Consider the following 16,137-nt stretch of genomic DNA (forward strand, 5'->3'; position numbering starts at 1 on the left):
ATTACACCCTCTCACTCACTACAGGGCCACAATCCATACATGAACATTGTGGTATCCCTGTGGTCACACCTACACAGTACTGACCTACACTCTATATGTCCTGGGACACTGGCCCCATGTCACTTTCCAACGTCTCAGGCTGTGATGTCCACCAACCTCTGAAAGGCATGTCTCCCCACTAGGCCACCATATTCAGTAATAGCCTTGTTTCAGACACTGTAGCCCCTGAATGGCACACAGCAGCATTTATCACACTACACACAGGTGGCACCACAATGCACGAGTGGGACTATAGTCCTACACACCTGACTGGACTGTTCTGCATGGCTATGGGGCACATCATCAAGGACATCATTCACAGAGACATTGTTGGGCTCCCGTCCTTTGCTGCCACCCGGGTTGCGCTTGTTAGGGCCAGAGCATGGCCCCTACACATGGTGGACTCCCTTCATACAGTTACCAGGGCAGTTGCTGATGGTACAGGATTCCACACATCCTACATTGTCCTCTCATTGCCTTTCAGCACCATTCCCCATTCTGGTATTGATAACATACACATCCACCTGCACATCGTACCCTGTGTCTCAGGATGTTATGCAATGTGGCTCATGGACAGGACACACACAGTGAGGCCAGCATACCATAGTACTTACTACATGTCAGGTACATTTGGCATACCACAGTCCTCAGTCATAGGGCCCCTCATGTTCAGTATATGCTTCCCTGTGGAACAGGCTAGCACAGGGGACTTTCTCTGCCTAGCTTTCAAACCCCTGCATACAAAGTGCCATGATTGCTCCACCAGCTGATACTGACTCCATCCATATGGGTGTCGCTATGACAGATACATGATATGACTATCATGGCATCAAGCTGCATGACACAAGGTGCATGCACATCACCTTTGCATTACACCATTCACCCACTGACTATCACATGGGTGGTAGTCCCCTACATACATATCACATTGTACATGTTTGCAGTACACACATATGTCGCACCCACTCCTGTGGTTACCGTATTGCCACTGTGGCGTGGATATCCTTCGATATGGCCACACCTATCTGTACTGGGTGTGTAGCTGGAAAATAGGCACCCATTGTACCTCTGAACTCAAGACATCTACACACATTCAAGGGTACACCACCCCATTTAGGGTGTACCTTACACACCAGTTACAGCTTTACATACCGCAACATTAACACGCCATGACGTTTACTGAGCTCCGACAGTTTAAATAAGCGGCTGCACTATGGACATCACATCTGTACACATTTGCATACTACATACTCAGGGGTGACCTCTGCTGATCAGACAGGGCCCATGTCCACAACATTATTAATGGATATACTCCTCATACGCGACATAAGCAAAAGCCACTGTGAGCAACATGCTCATGGATATGTGCACACAAGCCACAATGAGTGGGATGTGCTTGAGGGTTACATTCCCAAACAGGACACTCAACATGCTTTGGAACATAAGTCCTATGTACATCACGCAGGGACACTCAGTAGCACTGTTCATGTGATACCTCCCTTGGTGGTTGGGAGACACATGTAGGCCTGGGATCACTGCAGTGGCTGTACTGTGCAGAGGTGCAGGTAACACATGGCTCTGCTGTTCACAGGACACTACCCTAGAGAGGTGTCACTAGTGTGAACACTGTAGTTGTGCTTACACATGGACTTGCCAGACTGCATAGTACCCCACTATACACAATTGAAGCTATTACATGTCCTTTGTGCATGGTTACTTGGTAGCCCTTCCATTTAGATTAGCTATCATGCTATTACAATGTCCCATGCCTACAAGCCATATGTATCCTGTTATTGTACATGCCAATAGATGATACCTGTGGTATGCATGATATGCTTGTTATGCTGTGTAGAATATCTGTCATATCTACCTACACTACTATAAATTACACATATTTCACATAGTATCCCATAATGCAAAGCATACTTGCACAGCGGGACCACCTTAGATATGTCATTAATGGTATATGCCCATCACATGCGTGCTGTGACAGTATATCAGCATATACTATACCCTGCTATGGCACGTCCTTGTTGGACATACCCTACCACTGACGGCGGGTTGTATGGAATTGTTCTGTTTAACACCCTCATGTAGCATCCCTTGTGGTGTCTGTGCTGTGTACCTTGTGTCCCACTGCTGGATGCACAGTTTCTACAAGCGTTAGTATCCTCAGCAGGACATCACTACATAAATACCTTTCCCCACTTTATGCATTGCGGACACGTTTAATTAATGCAAACCAGGCTATACATACAGTAAAACTAATTAATACAGATCATGCTATACATAACCTTACATATTGGGTGTTCTACATACCTTATTATCGTTACGGCATTTCGTTTCTATCTCTCTCACAGTGTTTCAACTGGTATTCAGTATGAGCATATGGTTTGAATGTCTGCCAAGTCATCCTTATATACGTCGATACCTGTAACATGTGGATTCATCCCGCCAATTGGTGTTCCTGAGTGACTAATTACTTGCATATCAGCTATGCAGCTACTCCATTCACCAATTACATGGCAACAGTGGGGTATAATTGAATTCACCACTTGGGCGTTGCCTATTTGCCCTACCTTCGTGGAGACGGTCTGTATTGTGTTTTGTTATGTGTAATTGCAACTGCTATGCATGGAGACAAGTATACTTTGGATTCATGTCCCTCGTGGATTGTGTGTGACAGGTAGAGTATTTGGTTCAACATGTGGGTGTACCTGTCATCCCAACATCTGATAACGGAGTACTGCACACAAAACCTGTAACATGGCTGTTTGTTCTGTTATACAACGCCTGCAGTATTGCATGACGCCTTTAATTGTGTCTCTCACACGGTATGTTGAGGGTTCTGCTGTTGTAATTGACTGACTGGATTTTTGTGCTGCTATTACAGTTTGTATTGCTTTAGTTTCTAGTGTGGGGGATGTCAGTGGGTGTACGTAGCATATACAGGTTTGGGGGCCTTGCATTTCTACATAATCCGTATATATGTGTCTGGGCTCCGTCCCTAATTAGAGAGCTAACAGTAGACTTATGTTATGTGATTGTACGTTGGGCCATTGTTAATTGGTTTCTATATCGTCTGCAGGTGAGCTTGCTACTTGTATACCTCCGTAATTGCAGAGATATATCAAGGGATATGTGTAAGTGACAGCTATCCCTTGTATTTCTGTCCCAGATATTTGCAGTCATTGTGGCTGTGTTGGTAAAAGAGCTTGTTTGCCATGGGTTGCCACCTTTTCATATGGTCATTGTTGGACACTTGCGGGACACACAGCGGTGTTTACAGGCCAACACATAGCCACGGTCAGTACACAGGTTAGCACATACTTTTATCCTCAATACATACCTATTGTTGTGTGACTTTGGCTATTTATCATATTGCATGTAACATTTACATTTCTTACATACAGGCATAACTATTAAATACAACTATTACATTATATATGGGACATATTTATGTCCTACCATCTCAGACATTTGCCCTTTGTACTGTTTTATGTCAGGACACACATGCCCAGGGTGGGGCTGTCCCTCCTACTGTGGGACAGGTAGTAACCATATGCCTATGGCTAGCTATACCCACACCTACCATACTGATCTGCCTCTGACTTGGCACTAACAAACACATGTTGCGGACACACACACATTACAGTCACACGGAGACGCACACGGCACCCTCAATGCACACTTACACAGACTACGGCACTCACAAACACAGTTGAACACAGTACCTACGTGGACCGCAACACCGGCAGCAGTGACTAAATGTCCCTTCATATCATCATACTATTACTCGCGGCTGTACTGTTCTGGTACTGTGTTCTATCGGTCTTTCAGCCTCGTGGTTATGCATGTCGGTATGTTAAACATTCCACGGTTGGCAGTATCCTATTTATTTGTACCTCTGAGGTGTTATGAATGTCATTGGACTATCTATTATATTTGCAGATATCGCTGAATCCATCTATATCACCATATATCACTCTATTGCCCTTTCTATCTGTATTATATATATGCATATGTGTACATATATATATATCTATATATATATATCTATCTATATATATATATATATATATATATATATATATATATATCTGGCGGGGACCATGACAGGCACACAGCACCACCATATGCTGTAAGGCTCATGTACTGTTCAGGTGTTGGCATTCCGTGATCCACTGGCTGTTGTGTTTACAATGTTTGAGGGCTGCCTATGTAGGAGTCACACATTGGGCCACCTATACATTACAATTTACAGGTGGTCATGTTTGTGTGCCATCCATTTTACTGTGTGTGCAGGTGGAGAGGTGTCAGTCCATAGGGGCCTACACTGTCAGAGTATGTGCTATACGTTCCCTCTTTGCCAAGGCATAGGCATATTGGACATGCCTCCGTCTGCCTACTGGGGCTGGCACAGTGTGTTCATGGTCTGAATCCCTCTGTGCCTGTAATGGCCTTGGCAATTGCGGTGGGCTATGAGGGCCTTCACCATTTTGTCCCTGCTGCAGCTGCTTCCGCAGGATCATATTATGTAGCATGGCACATACTATGACAATGTGGGCACACATGCCTGGAGAGTACTGCAAGGCTCCACCAGATGTATCCAAGCACCGGAACCTTGATTTCAGCATCCCAAACACACACTCTATGATGATTCTGGTTTGTGCGTGTGCCTCATTATGGCGTTCTTGCATGGGTGTGTGTGCATTTCTGATGGGAGTCATCATCCATGGCTCCAGTGCATAGCCAGCATCCCCCACAAGATGGCCATGTGGGGTGTCCCCCCTGACAAATACCTGATACAGCTGTGAGACATGCCAGATATGGGAGTCATGGTAGCTTCCAGGGCTGCCAGCACACACATCCATGATAATGCCCTGGGCATTGCACATGACCTGGCAGTTGATGGAGTGGAATCCCTTGCGGTTTATGTAGTGCCTACCATGCTCACCGGGTGGTGACTTGATTTGTATGTGCGTGCAGTCTATCGCACCCAGTACCTCCGGGTAGTGTGCCACACGGTGGAAGTTGTGCATATTGCTGGCCAACTCCTCCTGAGTTCGGGGGAAGTATATCTGCTCATTGGCATGTGGTAACATGGCATCCAGGAACTGGTGTAGTACCCTGGATGTTGATGCCTGTGAGATACCCATTATATCTCCAGTTGGCCTTTGAAAGGTACCTGTGGCCAGTATTTGCAGGCTTACACATACCTTCGTGTCCATTGGGATGGGTTCCCCTCTGTTGTTTCTGGTTCTCAGGCGTGGCCTGCACAGCTCCACTATTTGCTGTAACATGTCCCTGTCCACCCTGTAACGCTCTACTATCTCCAGGTCATGTAGCTCCTGGTAGGTTACCCTTGGTCTGAACACTCTCCTTCTTCTCCGAGGCCTGCGGTGGTTGTTGGCATCATCCTCCACAACACCATCAGTCTCTAACACATGCTGATGAATCACAGCTAAGGCAGCTCCCAACATGTACATTTTAAAAGTTCCCTGTGTGTTTACACCTATGGTGCAGTGTTTGGGAATACACAGGCGTGTGTTAGGTGCTTTCACACTTTATAATATTGTGCTGTGAACACCGATGATGTCATAGGGTGTGTATGTACGATCGTAGCTACAGGGTATCTTATGTGTTTTACTGCCGGAACTACTATTGTGGTGCCTTTGGTGTTGAATTACATTTGCCTGCCGTGGATTACCTCTTGACCTTCCCTTTACATTTCTGCACGTTGCACCTACCATTTTCTGGCGTGCATCCTGCAGCCTACTTTCATTTGTACTTTCCTGGACCTGGCGTATCTTGCGTTATGTGTGCTACTGCCGGTCTTCTGTTGGTTTGCTTTGCTCTGCTGTGTCAGGTCTCCTAGCTTTGCAATCCAATACCTCCCCTCCTTTCTCTGCATTCCAGTGCCTCCCCTATCCTGTTTTGAGGTTTCTGCAAGCAGACTTGTCAGCTGCCGTCGATTGGCCATCGTGGGTTGATTGGTGTTGATTGCTCATTAGTACTCCAATTACCCTACTTCCGCATTTCCTTCTTTTCTTCCCATGACCTTCCTGTTTGTGCTATTGTTTGCGGCATGTGCATCTGATTACTGGGTTTCGGGCATGTTTTTATCCCCATACACATGCGCTTTTGGGCACCATGTGTGCTCTCAGCTAAACGATTCTATACCTTCCTCCCCACCCCTGTCCTGCAGCTTTGCTTAGCAACGGACAGGCCAGATTTGCATTGCTCCAATGTGCTTACTGCTACGGTGGCACACCCCTCTGCTGATGTCATGTATCTCATCTGAGCCACTCCTCGGTGTTATACCGCTGCACCATATGGTACAACCTTAATCCGGCGGGACATTTGCGATTCAGTATTATCTGCCTCATTTGCATGGCATTGACTACTAATTCATAGTTACCGCGCCGAACACTATCGCAGGCCCTTAGCAACCCTTGCACCTTGGTTGTGGTGTTCCATGCCTAGCACTGTGTATTATGCTGTAAACCTGATTGCTATTACATTACGATTTTATGACATTTTTATATTATTTCTTTATGTTACAGCTTCCGCACACATGCCCTGCGGTTGTGCTGTGCGTTACTGTGGACATGACATTAAATGTTGTTATTTACGTGTTGTGCATCTTTTCTTATGCCATTGGCTGTGTATTTCGCCATTGGCATATGTTAACGTTGTGATACCTGGGTCTGGCCTCTTCCATAGCTTCGATGTTCTGTTTGGGAAAATGTAAACCGTGTTTTTTGGTTTACATTTCCTTGGGCTTATGCTGCACCTGCACCACTTCATGAATCACTATATGCCTTCATTTGCATGGTGCGACACTGCAAATGGGGTGATTAGCATACCTAAGCTGGGGGCTGCACAGCTCTGGCGTACGCCGGTAGTGCACGTGGAATTGGATCGTGCCTGAATCGCTCGACGGCCATATTTGGCATTATACCGCCTACGCTATGCCTGCGCCTGGCGCAAGCTTCATGAATCCCGGGGTCTATCTCAAGTAGCCTTTCTCATATGTAGCTGCACAGATTTTAAAGGCTAGTGCTATCATCAGACAGCCAACCACCATCTCTGGGTAGATTTGGGAGACTGCTTAGTGGCTATAACTTGGATGACAAGAGTCATGGAAACCAAGTACCCTGGAAGTTTACAATGGGGCATGTAGGCCTCTGGAGAATGTTTAATTTTTTTTAGTGCATCAGAGTAGGCAGCATTCATTAGAGGTGCCAGGGAGAATTTAGTGTACAGTTGACAAGAGGGAGCCATTAGGTGCATCTGACAGCTTAAAGTTTTGTCTTCTAGACCCAAGGCTGGTAGATTATACCAAGCATTGTTTGGTAGCCAGGACATTGAAAGGCTGGGTGAGGCTTTAACTGCTTCATTAAATTTGTACAAAGTGGATAAATGAAAAAGATGAGATATTAGTAGTAAAATTGTACAAATATAGCTATGATAAATTTTGGGGTATGATCAAAAGGAGAGTAAAAGAGAAAAATAAGTATAAATGAGGAAATATTTCCAAGAAAATATGTTGTGGAAAATAAAAACTGATAAAAATATAATGGTGAAACATTAGTGTGTAAAACCATGGAAAAATCTAACAGATGAAAAAAATTAAAGCTATAAAAATAAGAAGCAAATGGTGTAATCAGAAAGTGAAATGTCAAGATTATTTGTAGAGACTGTTAATAGACAAATTGCAAGTAAAAGGAAATATGTCATATAAAAAGAAATGTGATGGAATATGTTTACATTATCAAAAAGAAGAAGAAACTACAGAACATGTGTTTTTGAACTGTAAAAAAGTAAAACAGTTATGGGGAAAACTACATAAAGAAGATTTTTGAAGATATAAAAGAAGTGGATAAAATAAACTTATATGATTATAAGAACAGAAGTAAAGCATATGTTAAAAAATAGATAAGTTATTTTATGTTATATGATTTAGATGGAATGAAAATACAAATGAAATTATGTTTAATGATAAATGGATTTTAGCAACAATATTAAGTAAAATCAGATGGTAAATATGGAAGAAGGAGTGTGGGGTCTAACAAGGATGAAAATTTATTATGACTGCATAAACAGATTTGTATATGTATATATTTTTGTATACATATTCATATTTTGTAAATAAGACTTATTCAGTATATAAAGGACCCCCTACTCTTTTCATAAAGTGCCATGGGATCTTTTCCATCCACCTAATCTAGTACCATCTCAAAAGGACAGTGCACAGCCCCCCCCCCCCCATGCTGTACATCTACCTGATGCGGGAATAGAATCTGCTGTCCTCTGCAACAAAGGTCAGTATAACTGACCTCAAAAACTATAATATCAAGAGTTTGTTAAAATTTCCTGCCAACAGTTCAGTTTTGAGAAGGGTAGATTGTGTCTATTTAATCTGGTTAATTTTTTCAGAAGGGTTACAAAAGCTGTAGATGGTGGTCCTGCACTGCACATTGTGTATCCTGACCTGGATAAGGCCTTTCACACCATTCCCAATGCTGCCATCACACAAATGCTAAATGTGTTTGAGCCATATGTGGTAACATGGATAGCAAATTAGCTGAAAAAAAGAATCAACCCAGTACAAGACGATGTCTCATTACAAAGTATGAAAATTACCAGTGGTAACTCAGGGCTCACTGCTGGCATGTCCCATTTTCAGTATTTATTTCTCAGATCTCCTAGCAGAGAGCCCAGACCTCTGGCTAACAAACTTTGCAGAAGATTGTAACCTAAGGGTATTTATTAATTCACCCTAAGATACCTAAACCTTTCAGAATGAACTCTACCTAGTAAATCTTTAATGAACTAAAATGGGATCAAAAAGCTAAAAAATAAAATGTCGTCACTTTTGTTAGACAACCACTCCTCTCATCATATTGTCTAGACAACACATCTCTATAAACTGAAAATGTAGTTATGGACCTAGGTACTTTGGTTGTTAGTCCATGACTTTTGACCACTGTGTAACAAAGGGTATCAAGATCTGAAGAGGTAACGACTCCATTATATTCAGCATTTATCAATCCAGTTATCAAGTACTACACCTCCTTTGGGATGTATCACTAAACATTTTAAACAATTAGAGAGATGCCAAAGGTTTCTAACCAAAAAGATCACAGACATAAAGTCTTTGACCTACCAAGTGAGGCTGGAAGCTCTATCCCTTCATTCAACTCAATGTCTTATAGACTTTTGAAGGGAGATTTCTGTCTTGCTTACAATACTATTAGAGACAGAGTTCTCCTTGACTGCTTGTTTCTCTGCAAGTTCAATATCTCCACCAATACTAGAACCAGGGACCTAAATCTCCAGCAACACATAAATAAAACACAGTGGGGGACAGGGTTCTAACACGGGGAAAATCCAGTCCTCTGGATTAAACTTTCACTGCACGTTAAATACCGTGAGTTACTATCCTCCTTTAAACATAAGCTAGAAGAATGGATGAGAATGTACAGATTTACTCTGGAACTGATTGATACAACCCTCCCAGAGAAAAGAGGTGCTGCTTTTGGAGGCTACTGGCAAGGAGAGAATGGTCATAAAAGAGTATCCATGGGATATATACAAATCTATGAAACTCTACATTAGATACATTTTATAGAGATTTTTATTGCTTATTATTAAACTGAACAATACCACATAATAAGCAAACTTTATATACCAAGTTTTAGAAGAGCAATGCTGATATTTGCCTGTAGGAACTTCACTTTGCCAAAACCAGTTTTCTGAAATGGATGAAAATAAGAACATTATCTTACTTTAAAATCTGTGATTGGGCCGTATAAATGATCCTGTCTAGATGTGCTTGTTATTTTGAGAACTGTCATCTATAATCTATAAACGGACACATTGTAAATTTTAGTTAAGTGCTGCAGTAGTTTAAGTCAAAATATACAGTATGTTTTGGGCAGGTCTTCTGGCATTAAAGGATAAATCCCTCACTACCATGCAGGTGGCCCATGATTGATTAACAACCTGTGTGTCCACTTGTGCTTACAGTGACTAGGAAGGAGTGATGTAAGATTGCCATCTCACTTCTCTTTGGGGTTAGACAGGGAGGAAAGGGAATGAAGTCCATGATTAGGGAGCATAGTCCCTTAGTAAAGTCCCCACTGGAGACTAAAAATCACACAGGACAGCCTCCTTAGGAGGGAGCTGGCTAGTTTTCAGGGATTATATCATTTACCAAACAATGAGTGAGATGACCTAGCTGAAGCTCTTGCATTTCAGACACTGGTGGATGTTACTGGCTATGCACCACGCACCACAGGGTTAAGAATAAAAAAGTTATTAAAAAAAAAAGAAAAGAAAACTAATGACAGTCTAAAGGATGACCCCTTTCATTTGGTTCTCATCCTTAGTAAATGGGGAATGAATTAGTTAATTGTCCACAAGAGGACTGATGACCAGTGAGCAGCTGGACAGAAAAAGTGCAAAAAACAAACAAACAAACAAAAATATGCTATACTATTGCTTATACCCCACGTCTTTGGGAAACAGATTCCCAGTTTTGCTAAATAATCATCCCTTTTAAAAGTTCAAATGTGGTCTGTAGTTAAAGTGCATCTTAGTTTGGAAGTACAATGGCAAACACAAAGATACTGGAACACAGATATGATGTAATATTTTTTATTGGATTAACAGGTTTTTCAGTTACTCAAGCTGTTGAGCTGGCAAGAGCCTTTCATCATGAGTTATGTAATATATCATGAATCTGCTCCAGTGCTTTTGTGCTTTCTATAAGTGGATCAACACAGCATTTCTTATTTTGTTTCTTTCATCATGGAGTACAGTGGATAATTGACTGGTTTAATTTCCTGCCCAAGAGCAAATACAGGTAGGAAGTCAGGTATAGTAGCTTCTAGATGAGAGGTAGCAATTAATGTGATTGCTGCTGATCTAAAAAGGAATCAGTGAGCCTTTTTAGTGGAATGCTATGCTGTATGAAAGGAAACTACAGATACATATTTTACTGACTGATATTTGTAGAATGTTACTATTGTATATAGAATTTAGTATGGCTATCAGAAAAGAATATTTTAGTTCAGAACAAGAATGTTTATGATCATGACCTTTGTTTGGCTAAAAAGACCTCATATTTGTTAATTTATAAATGAAACTGAGATATTTGATGACTTTGGAGTGCCATCTGTGTCCCTGATCTGCAGTACCTTGGAAATCACATGCTTATTCATATTAGAGCAAAATAAGAAATTGCCTGAGACTGTTACATACTATTTTAGGAGTTCTCCTTTCCCTGATGTGTTGCTACTGCGCAGTTGGGAGGGTGGCCTAATGGTTAAGGTGTTTGCCTTACAGACACAAGCTGCAGGGTTTGAGTCTCATAAGGGATAACTAGCTAGGCTTAAAATGGCTTGCAAGGGTAGTTAGCTTAGTACTAACCTATGAACCTATAAAAGCTTGGTGTGTGGGTAAGCTTGGCCATTATTGTGAATCTGCCCTTTTCTCCACTGTAGAGCAACCTCGGAGTTGGTATATTTAGTTAGGGGCGTGTGTGGGGGGTGAAGCCCTCCTACTCGATTAGGGTTTGAAATTTTTTTCTTCGGCCAAGCAAATTCTTTCCCTATGAAAGAATTTGTGGAAGTGGCCATTCGATGTTTACAGCTTTCGCTGTTTTGTTGTTGAGCTTTAGGTATTTGATTACCTAAAGCTTCAACTATTTAATATAGACCCTATTGCAGTATAGATTGCTAAGTCACATGAAGGATACAATGGGGATCTCTCCTGCAAAAAAATGCTTACGTTAACTTTTTACTATTGTGATTTTTTTGACCATTTTTGGTTGGTGACTTAGATCTTTGTCAACTTGAGACTCAACCTTTTATGGTATAACTATATATATTCTTAGCAGCCAAGTGCTCCAGATTGTGTGGAACGCTCTGCATTTGTGATAGATTAAGCCCATTGTTCCGCTGTTCCGCAATGAGCAGCTATTGTTCCACTTTGTGACTTTAGGGAACTTGCAATAAAGAACGGAGTCTGCTGGGCTTGGTTTCTGCTAAGTATCATTATTCTCAGACTGTGTCATTGTTTTGCATTACTGTAAATATGGGTGTCTGCATTTACAACTGCCATTTTTTGTATAGCTACAAGTTGTGTCTTTCGGCTTTTCCCGGTTTCTGGGTCGCCACAGCGGAACTCTGGTCCACTAATGATTGGCAGTGGATTTTTACGTGCCAAGTTGCCAGCCCTGATGCACAACCTTCAACAAAGGTACGCCCATTCACGCATGTCTCCACACAGAAGACGCTTTAGCTGAGAATCGAACAGGACAATGTCTTACTGTGAGGCAAGTAACAATGTTATTTCTGAAGGATTGGATGACTGCAGTTAAAGTAATGACACACAATAAAGAAAGTTGTAGGGCGTACAACATTTAAAACTGCAGGATATTTGTTCAAGAAGGTTACATGAAAATGTCAGAGCTGACTGACTTAGGGATACATATGAGCTTTGTTTGAATGCTTGTATTTTTTTATTCAGTGTTTTTACTTGGCATGCTGCTCAGTTACTCTGATGTTAAACCAAAGAAAAATAATGTCATATTTAGTACTCCGTGAAACAGTAGTAAATGGAATTGATGTGCTTACTTATAGTTGAATAATAAAATTTTAAAAATCAGGCTACAACCCCCACCCCCCCTTCACACATATACTTTGGAGGAAATAAAGATAATCTCTGATTTCCTGCAATCAGCTAAGTGACATAAGAGATGCATTGTTCTACCTTCTTGATGGGCTGGGGCAAAGTGGATATCAAAGAACAGTCAGTTCCTAAATACGCTGTGCTTCTGTGTCTTAGCACTCAACTGCTCTCTTATTTGGGAGAATTTCTGTCCCTGGTAGCTTCTGCTCCTAACGAGATTAATGGCTTAAGCTTAGAACACTGTAGGTCTGCTATCAGGCAAGTATGAAACAGATACAAAATGAGTAATAAGTTCTGTAGATAAAGAGGGAGACAGCTGGCCATAACTCAGATGGGAAAAATAAGAATATTTATTGTGCCCTTCACATATGAGGTCTTGGGCAACCTCTGAATGTACAGGTCCTGAAAAAAAAAACAGGAGTTATGTCAGTAACACTTTCCTTACTTTCATGCCTCTGTAGCAGTTTGTGTGGAGAGAAGAGAACAGGAGATATGTTACTTTGCAGTCATGGTGGGAACTGTGACTTTAGAGAGACTTGAATGTTAAATTAATGAACAGAGGCAGGAACCTAGGGTTTAACTAGCCATACTTAGTGTACTCAAGTTAGTGCATTCTTTCGTGCATATTGTAGAAATGTTACAGGTGCAACAAGACAGAATGCTTAGAACATTTTAAACTAGGGTCTAATAAATAGTGCTGTCCAAAACATGCCTACCTATTAGGAATGTGTTTTGTAAAACTAGCCTTTTTTGGCTATAATTGGCAACAGTTAAAAACAGCAAGTAATTTTCTGAAGAATGTATGGGCAGCAATTTAAGGACAGTACATTAACAATGGGGTAACACTGACTAATTGATTGAAAAGCAGTAGACATCTAAGAGGCATAGTACATTCAATGTTTGGAAGGAAAGGTTTGTAGTGAGTGACATTGAATGCTTGACAGAAGGGTAAGATCACAGATTTGGGGGTCATGCTTCAGCTTGGGAATGGAGTACTTTTCTGAAAAAGCAGAGCTTTTATTATTTGAAGAAATCAAGAAGTTCCCCAGGAGAGTTGGTCAAATGGAAAAATAATTGGAGTTAACAGAGTGAGGGAGAAGATGCAGGTATTTCTGGGTCCGGCATGGGGATGAATTATAACTTGGAAGAATAGGGGAGAAGCCAAGTAGAAATAATTTGTTGCTTATGACCAACATGAATAAAGGAACTAGGAGTAAGCAGCTGCCTAGCTATCTTGACTGTGATAAAAATGTAGTCTTTTTACTTATGAAGGTAAAAGTATCTTCACCAGGTTGTGTGCACCATAATTAATGGAAATAGGTCACTGCTGTCTGAACCATACTGTCTGTATATTGCATTTTATCAATGGTTTCTGCTGACTTTGTTTTATTTGATGTGTGTCCTACTGAATTTTTAAAATATACAGTATTCACTTAGTTCTTCTGGCAGAAAGCTCACTTCAACCAGGTCCCATGGAAATGGCACATTTTCGCTCAGTGCAAAAATAGGTTGTTCCACATTTTGACTGTTTGTCACACATTGACAGGGTCTATGTTCCACACTGGCCTCTTAAGAGGTGGAGACCTATGTATATATTTCAAACACATCTGGACCCCAGTTAACATTGTCACTACCCATTTTGCTCAATACTATAATGCTTGCAACCGTCTCCTTTTTCCTTAAAGTAAAACTCAGAAAGGCTACCTCTGTAAATGTGCATGGCCTTGTGTAAGGGGTAGAACAAAAGGTATCTCTGTCCCCTTTTACACAAGTCTGAGGACACATTATTAACAGCCTAATCTGTGTGTATTAAAATCAATTAGTAAACCATTGTGTCTTTAAAGCAAACTGAGGTATTGAGTTTTCTTAATGCTGACTGCTTAAGGTCACACCTGTAACACAATAGTTATTGAGAAATGTGTATGTTAAAAAATAGAATGCTGCAAAATTTATTTTTCTTGTCATGTTATTTAAAACCATTTCCTTCTGTCCATTTCCTCCATTTCAAATTTCATAAAGAGCTAATAATGTAGGAAGAGAAAAATAAAATGCATTATCAAACCTGAAAGTTAAAAATCTAAACAAAATTAAAAAGTCTTGATTTCTAACCAATAGTATTTGGAATAAATAAATATTTTTTGTCTCAATAAGGACGTGTTTTGGTCTCCTACCTTTTTGCTCTTTTAGGCTCCTCCTATTTCCCAGTTTTCTCTACCTAAAGAACTTTACTGCATAACCTATTTCCTAAATGATTAAGTCACCTAGCCTTTTCCTGTTCATCTCTTACTTTTAGTTTCCTCATAAGCTTTCCCATTGCCCTGATTCTTTACGAACATCCCACCCTGCTTGCAGAGAAAAGAGAAAAAGGAGACTAGCTAAAATTCACTTATGATTCTTTGTGTTTTTAACACACTTAAATATATATTATCTCTTTGCATGCATTAGTAGAAAATGGCTGCCAGACCCCTTATATAAATGTTTTCATAAAAAGTTATTATTGTATATTATCCATGTTCTAATAATGTGAGTTATCAAACCTAAACTTTAGTTTCTGATGAGAGCAGTCACATCTTGTATCTTTGCCTAGTGGTGAATCAAATCTTTTGTTTGATGCCAAGTTTTTTCTGTGATTAACTATCAAGAATTCATTGTAAAATTTCAGTATAGTATCCACAGTTTACTGAGCTGCGCAGTTAGTTTGTCCCTTTCAGTTCTTTTAAGGCTATGGGAATGGTAATAATTTATTTAGAAATAAAAAATTGCCCCTGCTGTCTTTGATTCACAATAAGCCACTTAACCTAAACAATTCATTTGTTGCCTGTACAGGAAATTGGAGTAAATACCTTTAAATTGATGCTTCATTGCCTACTGCTGTTTACATTATGAACAGATGCTGGCTCAGGCTTTATTTATTTCCTGTGAGTAGTGAGCTGAGAGTATGTTCTTAATGGGAAGCCAAAGGTCTTAGTTATGTAAAATGCTGTTTTATTGTTTCAGTCACAGTTGAGTCACACCATGCTCACCATGTGTTTACAAAGAATATTGAAAAGAAATTGTGCTGCACAGGTTTCCATCAGTGTAGGATAATATTTGTCACATAATAATGCTTGACTATGACTGGAGATCATAAATGTCTGCTTAGTACCTGCATTTTTTGTTTTCATGACAACATTCAGGCAAATTAGATATGCACTTATTTTTACAGTGAATTGCCTCCACTCACTTAAGAATAATAATAACAGCATTTATCCCTTCTTTACAGCATTTTACTTCCTTCTCTCCATTATTTTACTCTTCAGAGGATCTTACTTTGTTATTCATGGATCAGATAGTCAGCACACATATCAACATTGATGTCAATATATTTTATAACTGATTCATTTTTTATATTGTCTT

The sequence above is a fragment of the Protopterus annectens genome, chromosome 1.part0 (genome assembly GCF_019279795.1).
Source record: "Protopterus annectens isolate FY-2018-M chromosome 1.part0, PAN1.0, whole genome shotgun sequence".
In the NCBI taxonomy this organism is placed as follows: Eukaryota; Metazoa; Chordata; order Ceratodontiformes; family Protopteridae; genus Protopterus; species Protopterus annectens.